The sequence below is a fragment of the Simochromis diagramma genome, unplaced genomic scaffold (genome assembly GCF_900408965.1).
Source record: "Simochromis diagramma unplaced genomic scaffold, fSimDia1.1 OVJJ01000388.1, whole genome shotgun sequence".
Classification (NCBI taxonomy): domain Eukaryota; kingdom Metazoa; phylum Chordata; class Actinopteri; order Cichliformes; family Cichlidae; genus Simochromis; species Simochromis diagramma.
Window position 1 is genome coordinate 165,995 of NW_024387093.1, and position 11,171 is coordinate 177,165.

Genomic DNA, 11,171 nt, shown 5'->3' on the forward strand with positions numbered 1-11,171 from the left:
AATATGAACATTTCAGGATCAGATGAATACGATGACGTCACCTCCTCTCTTATTGAGTTTAAAGAGCTTAGAACTAAGAGTGAGTACACCAAAGTTAATTTTATAAAAAGAAAACCTGGTTTGGAAAGTTTTTTTAATTAGTATGAAATTAATTTTGGGTGGACTTATTAATATAAGTTAGGTCCAGCGGCATTTTTCTCATGTTAGAAAACACAGACATTTATTCAAATGTATTATTTTGTTCTTTTCACCTTTTTAAATCTGTGTATTTAGTGAGATGGGAAAACAGTTAAACACCAAACAAATGAAGAATTAAAACATATGTTCATCGTTCTTTGTAAGCTACACGTTTGCTTTGCAAGCCAAAGTAATCTATTACTGGCATTATTAGCATGACAACACATTACAGTGATATCAAAGTGCCACTGCACTAAGAGCCAATTATTAGTCTGGACCAAAGCTAAGTGGATAATAAAGCTGTATTTTACTCTGATCACTTCCTTCAACATTAAACTCGTCACTTGGACATTTCTGATCAATCTGAACAAAGCATGAGCTTACAGTACCTTGAAAAGTATTCATACCTGTTGCACTTCTACACATTTTGACACCTTTTTTTAAATTGAGATTTTCTGTGATAGACCAACACAACGTAGCACATAATTATGAAGTGGTATGAAAATGATACATGGTTTTCAAAATTTTAAACAAATAAAAATCTGAAAAGTGTGGCGTGCATTTGTTTTCAGCCACCTGTACTCTGATATCCCTCATTAAAATCCAGTGCATTCATTTACCTTCAGAAGTCACCTATTTAGCTGCTCTGTGGAGGCCTCAGTGGTTTGTTAGAGAACATTAGTGAACAAACAGCATCATGAAGACCAAGGAACTCACCAGACAGGTCAGGGATAAAGTTGGAGATAAGTTTAAAGCAGGGTTAGGTAATAAAAAAATATCCCAAGCTTTGAACATCTCAAGGAGTATTGTTCAATCCATCATCCAAAAATGGAAAAAGCATGCTACAACTGCAAACCCAGGGTGATCTCTAAAACCTGCAGGACACCAGCCGACCCCTGGTTTAGATCAAAGAATATTCTTGTGTTAGAATGGCTCAAAGTCCAGACCTAAATCCCACTGAGCATCTGTAGCAAGACTTGAAAAATTGCTGTTCACAGTCTGGCTGAGCTTGAGCCATTTTGCAACAAATAATTGTCAAACATTTCAGTCTGTAGATGTGCAAAGCTGGTAAAGACAAACCCCGAAAGACTTGCAGCTGTAAATGCAGCGAGCAGTGTCTCTACAAAGTATTGACGAAGGTGGGTTGAAAACAAATGCATGCCACACTTTTCAGAGTTTTATTTGCTTAAAATTTTGAAAACCATGTATCATTTTCATACCACTTCACAGTTCTGCACTATTTGTGTTGGTCTATCACAGAACATCCTAATAAAAACATTTAAGTTGGTGGTTGTAAGGTGACAAAATGTGTAAACGTTCAAAGGGTATGATACTTTTTCAAGTCACTGTCAGTTCCCAGGAGAGGTCTTAATGTTTTTTTACTGATACAGAAGAAGATAGAGAAGTGTTTCAGCTTCACATGTTTTGCAAAAAAAATCTTTACAACACAGAACAAATTACAAATGATAAGTTATGTGTCTGAGGCCAGATGTTTACATGAAAGTAAAACCAGATGCTTTCCTCGTCCACACAGATACAGAGTCTGTCTCCGCCTTCTGAACAAATCCTATAAGGTACAGTAACATTACACACCTGTAAAGACTCAAACACAAAACAGAACTTCACTTTGCATCAAGGGGAGACAATGCTTTCATAATAAACCTTATTGTTCTCCAACACAGGTGGGACAGACACAGGGGCAGCCAGTGACCCCTCACACACGTCCTTATGCTGATATCCAGGCAGGTTCTCAGTGTTTGTAGCTGCTGATTTATGCAGCAAACATTTCCACAGTCCTCTGCAGCAGATTATAGAAACACTTCTTCTCTCAGCTCACGACAGAAGATCTACAGCTGGGACACTGTTAAGTGGTTCTACGTGAAAAATAGTTAAATATTTACTCAAACATGTTCTTGTATGTAAAACAGGTTCAAATGCATGAAATTATATTTGTCCTTTATAGTGGACATTAAAAAAACACCACATGTATGAACGATAATTTACATCTTAGAGCCCTGCTCTCAAACACTGACTCAGATGTAACTGTCTGTGAAACTGGATTTAAGAAATAAGAACGTAAAGTTCACAAAACATGTCAAACAGACTCTCCTTCATGAAGTCCTCGTTCATAAAGTGCTTCACAGACCTGAACATTACAGCTAACAGCTGGATTTTCCTGTGTCAGTGCAGCTAACCAAACAGCGCAGAACCTCTTACTGCTAAAGAGACAGACGGTGAAAGCAGACAGTATATCCTCCGTTTTAACATAAAACTCATTGTTGCAGCTGAGAGCAGCACAACAGTGACCCCATTAAACTGATGTTTAGTTTAAGTGTCCTTATTTTCACTGAGTTATTGGTTCTGCTATTAGTTACTTAACATAAACTGATGTGAGTCTTTGACTGAAACGAACCAACTGACCTGGTGATGTGATGCTCTGTACTGACAGAAGATGGCGCTGAACATCTTTTTATAACTCTAAGCACTTATTTCTTAAATTAAGCTTCACAGTCAGAGTTACATCTGTGTCAGTTTTTGAGAGCTGGGCTCCATGATGTACATCAGCATTTATACATGTAGTGTTTCATGTCCCCTTTAATGCTGAACACCTGATGTGACATTTCCACACTTTAATTCTGCTCAGTACCTGATTGTTTTCCATGTTTTCCATCCTCCATCTTCCAGTTTTTGTGATTTGGTTCATGTAAACATTTATGATTTTTTTTTCATCAAAATATTTTAATTTGCACTTAAGTTTGAACTCTTAGAGATTACACTCACTTTGTTTTCACAGACTTGTGACCATGACACAAAACTACAGACAGAAGTGGATAAAATCTCAGTGTTACTGGTTTTAGAAATGCTTTACGATAATAAAAAATACATCATTTAGAGTCAAAATATCATAAATTGTAACAAATATAACTGTTATCTTCGGGTTAGTCACAGTCAAATCATCATCTGCATCAATGAATGTCAGTGAGGCGTCCTGAAAGTCGTCACGTCTCCTGTTCAGTGACCGTCTCTGAGAATCACTCTCCTCTCAATCAAATCACTTTTCTTCTGTTTATCCTCTGAGTTGCTCTTTGATGGTTATGAATCATCGCTCTTCTTTAAACTGTGAAGTCGTTGCTGTTCTTGGGAGACATTTCTCTTTTGTTCTGGTATCAAATTGCTTCGTGTTTGCTGAGCTTCACCATCTTTCTGGTCACCTGTCAAACTGTTGCTCCTGTTTCCAGAGCAGCTTTTCTTCTGCTCAGACTGCATGTGTGTGTGTGTGTGTGTGTGTGTGTGTGTGTGTGTGTGTGTGTGTGTGTGTGTGTGCGTGTGTGTGTTTCCAGCTATACCATACATAGACACGCGACCTTTCAATGAACTTAAACCGTGTGTATGAGGTATGCAGAAAAGCAGAAACAAGCACCTTGCTAAACTATAAAAACAGGAACTTGTAATAAGTCATGTCTCAAACAAACATTTAAAGGTGTGAAGTCTTGCACTTTAGAAGAAACTGAACATGGTGCTTTCCTAATGTATAACATAGCTCATCTCTGGACTAAGCTGCACTCTAAATAAAGAAAGCACATTTTGTCAGCACAGACACAGATAAAGGAAATAGTAGAAGGTTTAAAATAAATCCTCTGACTGTCTGACTTCTTCATAATTATAGCCATATTAGGACAGATAAAGGCAATGATTATATATCTATATATTTTAGCACAAATGACAATATAAAAAATATCAATGCCAACAGAATCTGCCTCTGTTTAGTTTTTCTGTTCATTTGTCCAGACTGACACTTCTTTTGCTCTAAGAAATAAGAACACAATGATCGGGACGGTGTAAGCTACAACCCTATAATCACTTTCTGTCACCGACCTCTCAGCTAAACCTGTGTAGAGTCATCCAATAATAACAACTGGGGTTGCCACGATTCGCTGACTAGTCACGATCAGGTCAGCTAGTGTTCAACACAAAAACAAGAAGAAGCCGTCTCCAGTATCGTAGCTGTGTCCAAATTCAGGGGCTGCATCCTTTGCAGGCTGCATTTGTAGGTCGATAACGTTACAGCAACGCAACGAAGACTGTCCAACCTCAAAGACTCCTCCAAATGTGTCCTTTTCCCTAGATTGGAAGGATGGGTCGGGTGTATTCTTTGTGGCCCGATCTAACCCAGAATTCTAGTTTCCAACAATGGCGGCAGCTACTTTGTTTTAATATTACTCTTTCTTGGTCACAAAATAAATGCTTAAGATATTTTCAGTCGAGAATGTAGCTGTGTAAACTTCAAATATCTGCTCGATTTATCAGGACATTACATATTTGCAAAAGTGCAAAAGTGTTGCGATCTACCCTCATTCATGTTGTGTGTTCTGTCTGCCTGCGTAAGTTTATTTTGTATTTTACTTCAGCCAGTTTTCTGTTTTGTCGTCCAGCATTAAAGCTGTATTTAAGTTCACCTTTTGCTTCCATCTGTGTGCATTTTGGGTGCCACCGGAAGTAGCATATGCTAAGGTGCACATAGTCTTTTCGCATTACCTCAGTAAGACCATGTGAAAATGAAAACAAATCATCCTGGGTGAACTTAAACACATTTGTTCCCCTTTTGTTAAGACAGAAAAACGCAGCACACAAAAATACTGCAAAAGGACGGTCGCCTTATATACATGGTGTATAAACAGAGAATGCACATTTCACTTAAAAATTAAGATGTGAACAAATCAACTTGTTAGAGATATTCTTCTCCTGTTGAACCCCCCCCCCCCCCACCCCCAAAAAAAATAAATAAATAAATAAATAAATACATAAATACGTCTTATCAGATATTGATGCTTCTTTCCTGTGTGATAGAAAATAGGAGACTGATGTTTGTTTGTTTTTTAAGTTGATTCCCAATAAAACTAACTGCTTTGTTGCTAACTACATTGCTGTCTGTATTATTGCTGAAGTCCTAAATGATCACTTTTAAAGTGTTTGTGCTGATAACATCATGCACAGTCAGACAGTCATGGAGAACAGCACTGACTGGGAGGCTTTGAACAGATCACATAGTTCAATTCAACATATGAGACTTTAAGAATGCACAAGCATCTACTTAAAATCTATTTAATTTATCATCTATGATATTATTATGTGCAATTCCAATGTACTTTGTTCATCTCGCTTAAATAAACAGGCACCCTTAAAGTATGAAATATTCATGTACAAACACATATAAATGTGTGAACTGTCTCAGTGGCTGATTGTGCCCCACAGGCCTCAGTGTGAGCTTGAACACATTTATAATGTTTAAGTAGTTTAATGTGTCGGTGCTGACGATAAACACATTTTGAATGAAAGCCGGGGAAACAAGTGGCTATTCTTTGTGAGCATATGGATCAGTCATATTACCATTATTTCACCCAAAGGCACCAAGTTAATACTTAAAAAAGCTGCAGCAATACACACAAATATAAACAGTACTTGGTGACAACTTTGCTTTTAGCCTTTAACCCTCTGGGGTCCAGGGTATAACTGGCCGTTTTTGACTACTTTTGATTCGGCCTCTATATTTCACCTTTAAAAACTGTTTATCTTGCCAATCTGTTATTTACCCATTTTGATATAATGTATCAGCACAATTTATCTAAATTCAGACAAAGTGATATTTTTGACTGTAAAAACCAAAAGCATGTTTAACGAATCATTTTCATAACTTGAAATGCAAATACAAATTGTACATTTTTTAAAAATATGCACAAGTTTTGCAAACAACAAAGTTATATGGTACTATTTACCTAAAAATGCAGCCAAGGCTCAGACGTTTTTTATATAACCATTTAAAACTGTTTACAGAACAATCAGGTGTTCTGCATCAAATAAGAAGAGAACAAATTATTTATGCAACTCCAACAAATAGTTTGTGTCACTATAACACAGATGAGAACAGCACAGGGATAAATCCTGCAGGTCTGACAGCAGGTGTGTTACTCAGCGTTTACACTGCAGTCTGCCTTTGGTGGCTTTAAGACAGCAACTGTGACGTTCACTAGTAGAACTGACACACAAAACAAAACAACGACTACACTACACACTAACTACACAAGACAACAAACTAACTTGAGACTCCAAACACGGTAAACGTCACAAAGCTCTCACCAGTGTTGACTAACGCGTTACAGTAACTACGTTATTATTGTGGTAACGAGCACGGTAACTAGTTATTATGCCAAAATCGGGAACGTGTTAATCGTTACTGGGATTTAGATAGGCTCGTTACTCGTGTGGTGGCTATCATGGAGCCTCCACAGATTGAGTACCATTAGCAAGTGGTGGAGGCCAGCAGGTAAGGCAGGAGGAGCAGAGACCCGTGGCGGCCGCCGGTCCGAGTGTGAACTGAACTTCGGGTAAGAAGTTATGACCTGCAGTCTATCTGGGTCAGATATAAACCAAGTTTAGGTGGAGTTTATTTTCGTTATGCTGACCTTTTCGTACTGCGTACTAGCTAGCATGACGGAGTTTCTATATGTCATCCAGGGAAGGACGGATGTTGTTTTGCTGTGCTGTATTTTAATGTGAAGTGTACTTATTTATTTTTTATATTGCATGTATTGGTTATATTTTGTGCAGTGTTTTATTTAGTTTGCATGTTTTAGTTACCGTCAAATTGTCCTGGAGAGACTCCGCCCTTTCCCCCGTTTTTACTAGTTGGACACACCTGAGAGGAAAGGCAAGGTAATTTACAGAGTGCTCAATGACACATAAGAGGGTTGGAGTTGGCGTTCGACAGCAGATGACCAGCGACTGGGGACGCGCCACCACCAGCGACTAGGGGCGCGGAGCGAACAGGCGGACGGCAGTAGTAACGAGAGCCCAGCTTGTGCACTGCGGGAGAGCAGAGGCGGCGAGACAGCTGGTGCCGATTTGCAGTTTTAAAGAAGCGGCGGGCGGAGTTGAGAGCTCTGCCCACCCGGGGTAAGTCTTCGACTTAGCCCCTTTTATTGAATGAAAATTGCCGAAAAGAATAGTGACTGCCGCTCCCTCCCTTTGTTCAGCGTACCAGGACGCGGAATGCGGGGAGGAAGGCGAGGACTCCGCTGGGTTTCCCTTTTACATCACTTCGCTGGACTTTTTTAGTTCTTTGTGACTTTTATATCGTGGCGGATGCCACTGGACTTTTAATGTGTTTTATTGCTTTTTATTGTGTTACCCCTTGGCCAAGGTTGTTTTAATTCATTTTACATTTTTAACTATTTAAATATAATAAATTATATTTTTAATCTTACAGTTTAAATTGTGTGCTTTCCCTTGGCGGCTCCACTGCTCTGCCCGTTTTGAGGAAGGTTTCCTTCCTTTTAAAAACACAAAACATCTTGGAAATAAAATTCAGCCTTTCCGCTCCGTTACATAATTGGCGTTGTCGACATAGGATACGGAGCCAAGAGCAGTTGGGTTAGCCAGGGGAATAGCAAATATGATGATGCCTGTATATCCCGGAGCCCCGTGGCTGCCAAAGTTTAAAGGGCCTGATCAGGATGTGCAATATCAGGAGTGGAAGGAGCAGATGCGGGGGCTGCTGGGATCTCAGGACTTGCCTGAAGTGAGGAAAGTTGCTATTGTGTTGGGAGCGCTAGCAGGTGAGGCTAAACGTCAGGTCAGTGTTCTTGAAACCAGTGAAAGAGACCAAGTACAAAAAATCTTTTCTTTTTTAGACTCTTTATATGGTGATCGTGTCCCCACCCCAGTTCTTAGGTCACAGTTTTTTAGTTGCACTCAGAACTCAAGTGAAACTGTATCTTCATTTATTTTGCGGTTGAGAGAATTATACTGTAGGTTGCGAAAGCATGATCCAGATAATGTCCCCTCTGATGCAGCCCTGCGAGATCAATTGTTGCTAGGATTGCGGGAGGGCCCTGTAAGTCAGGCACTGAAGGTCTATGTGCGGCGTAATCCAGACCAAGATTTTGCTGCCATACGCCAGGAGGCACTGCTCCTAGACTCAGAACATGTACAGCCCCAGTCTGAGGTAACCTGCCTGTCTGTAAATAAGTCTCATGCTCCTTTTAAGGTTGAACAGAAAGAAGATTGGAGGCAGGTGTTAAAACAGGAGATACTGGAGGATGTTAAGGCACAAATGAAAGGATTGGCACAAGAGCTAGTAAGGGAAATTAGAGGCTCCACTCAGCCAGCTGTAGCTACTCTTCCACCTGCACCTCAGTTTAGGAGAAGACCGCGACAATCAAATGCTAGCTGGGATGCACAAGGTCGGCCTATCTGTCGAAGGTGTAAACAAGCAGGACATATAGCTAGGTTTTGCCAGACCTCCATGTCTTCCCAGCCAAGTTTAAACTAGTTGACCCTGCTGCTGAGGTCCGAGGGGCAGGGGTTTTTGGTTCACCTAAGGAATTAAGGGCCACAGAAACATTTATTGGGCAGTGTCCAACAGTGAAGATAGTGATCGAAGGGGTGGAGCTGCAAGGCTTGTTGGATACCGGGTCACAAGTGACTTTGATACAGGAGAGTCTGTTTAATGAGTATTTTTCCCAGGCTAGGCTTGAGAAAACTCCAACCGCCTTTAGGCTGAGAGCCGCCAATGGTCTGGAAATTCCCTATACCACCTATGCTGTCCTGGACATGGAAATAGAAGGTGTTAAGGTTCCTGGACGCGGGGTTGTGGTGGTAAAAGATGACCATTGCACTCACCCACTGATTATTGGTATGAATGTTGTGACTGCCTGTTGGAATGTATTTAAGTGGCCGGAAAAGACTACTCCTGCCCCACAGCAATTAACGAATCAACAGGCCTGGAGGACTGCCTTCGCAACATGCAGACAGATAGAAGCAAGTACAGTGGAGGACGGAATGGTGGGGTATGTACGGCTAGCTGGCCGACGCAAAGTTAAAGTTCCCCCGAGGAGTGAAATAATGGTGTGGGGCCGGACTCAGGCGGGTCCGCAAGGAACAGATTATTGTGCCCTGGTGGAGGCACTGCCTGAAACCCCTGATGTGGGGGTGGCGAGAACCCTTGTCATGGTAAGGGCCGGGAGAGTGCCAGTGAGGATTTGTAACCCACACCCCTATCCTCTTTTTAATAGGTCGCTACCAGAAACTGGGAAAGCTGTCCTGCGTGGATGAAGCTGACGTACATGGCTCACAGGACCTGAGCCTGTCCCTTGGGACGGACGGTGTGGTGGAGGTGGCTCTGGTCGATAGTGGCGCCCCCACGGAGGAGGAGAGATTACCTGAGGAGATGAGTAAACTGATTGAAAAACCTGATCTGTCTGAACTGCAACAGGGCGAGCTACGTGCTTTATTGCTTAAATGGGAGAAGGTGTTCTCTAAAGATGACGAAGATTTCGGGAGGACTGACCTGGTGCATCATTGTATCCCCACAGGTGATGCAGCTCCCATTAGAGAGAGGTATCGTCCTTTGCCCCCCACAATGTATAAGGAAATGAGGAGTCTCTTGGCAGATATGATGGCAAAGGGAGTTATCCGGGAAAGCTGTAGCCCGTGGGCTGCACCCATTGTTTTGGTGAGAAAAAAGGATGGCGCCTGGAGGTTCTGTGTGGACTACAGAAAATTGAATGCGGTGACGCATAAAGATGCTTTCCCCTTGCCACGAATAGAAGAGACATTGACAAGCCTTACTTGAGCGAAGTGGTTTTCCACCCTGGACTTAGCCAGTGGATACTGGCAGGTCCAAATGGACCCGACGGACAGAGAAAAGACTGCTTTTACGACCCCAGTTGGGTTGTTTGAGTTCGAGCGGATGCCGTTTGGTCTGTGCAATGCACCCGCTACATTTCAACGCCTGATGCAGCACTGTTTGAGTGGACAGATTGCAGAGTCTTTATTGGTGTACTTAGATGACATTATCATTTATTCACCTGACTTTTCGTCTCATTTACAGCATCTAGATGAAGTGTTTCAGAGGCTGTGGCGTCATGGGTTGAAGTTACAGCCGAACAAGTGCGAGTTCCTGCAACAGGAGGTGAAATTTCTGGGGCATGTAGTGGATAAGTATGGTGTAAGACCAGACCCTGATAAGATTTCTGCAGTGATGGAGTGGCCGGTCCCTGATACCATCAGACAAGTCAGATCCTTTTTGGGCCTGGCTGGCTACTACAGACGTTTCGTGTCCGGCTTTGCTAAAATCGCATGCCCTTTAAATGCATTATTGACAGGGGTCCCTGTGAACAAGAAAACAGACCGTCGCAAAGTACAGTGGTCCCCAGAATGTCAAATGGCATTTGAGGCCCTCAAAGCAGCATTAACGCGAGCACCTGTTTTAGCATACGCAGATTACTCCCTTCCCTTTATGGTGTATACTGATGCCAGTGGGTGCGGGTTGGGAGCCGTTCTGGCGCAGGTTCAAGAAGGTCAAGAAAGGGTAATAGCGTACGCCAGCAGAAGCTTACACCACACGGAACGGAATGACGCGAACTATAGTTCCTTCAAGTTGGAGCTGTTAGCCCTTAAGTGGGCAGTTACCGAAAAGTTTAAAGACTATCTGACTGGTGCACGATTCGTTGTGTATACTGATAATAACCCTGTGGCCCATTTACAGACTGCTCGCTTGGGCGCAGTAGAACAACGTTGGGTTGCCCAGCTGGCCTCTTTCGACTACGAGATCAAGTATCGTTCGGGTAAGAGCAATATTAATGCTGATGCCCTTTCTCGATTCCCCACTGTCCCAGCAGAGCACCTGGAGGGGGCTGGATCAGAGCGTGGAGTCACTTCAGCAGCCATTGAATTGACCTGTGAGGTAGAGGGGAGTGACTGGGCAGAAGCACAAGTTCACGATCCGGATATTCAAGTGGTAAAACAACTTCTGGAAGGCCAGGTCGCACCCACAAAGTCAGAACGGCAGGCATTGTCACATGGTGTGCGGCGACTCCTGCAGCAGCAAAAAAGACTTTTTCTTAAAGACAGAGTACTGTGCCGTAAAGTGTCGGACGAATATACCCAGGAGACTCGTTATCAAGTTGTGTGTCCTAGTTCCAGGTGCCATGAGG

At 42.2% G+C, this 11,171-nt stretch overlaps 1 long non-coding RNA gene across 1 annotated transcript; it reads left to right on the forward strand.

Annotated features, from left to right (window-relative positions):
- The first annotated feature begins 16 nt into the window (after positions 1–16).
- LOC120742798 lies at positions 17–4,348 on the forward strand. Its single transcript, XR_005697961.1, has 3 exons — positions 17–79; positions 1,712–1,751; positions 1,860–4,348. It is a non-coding gene; the product is annotated as an uncharacterized LOC120742798 (long non-coding RNA).
- The last annotated feature ends 6,823 nt before the right edge of the window (positions 4,349–11,171 follow it).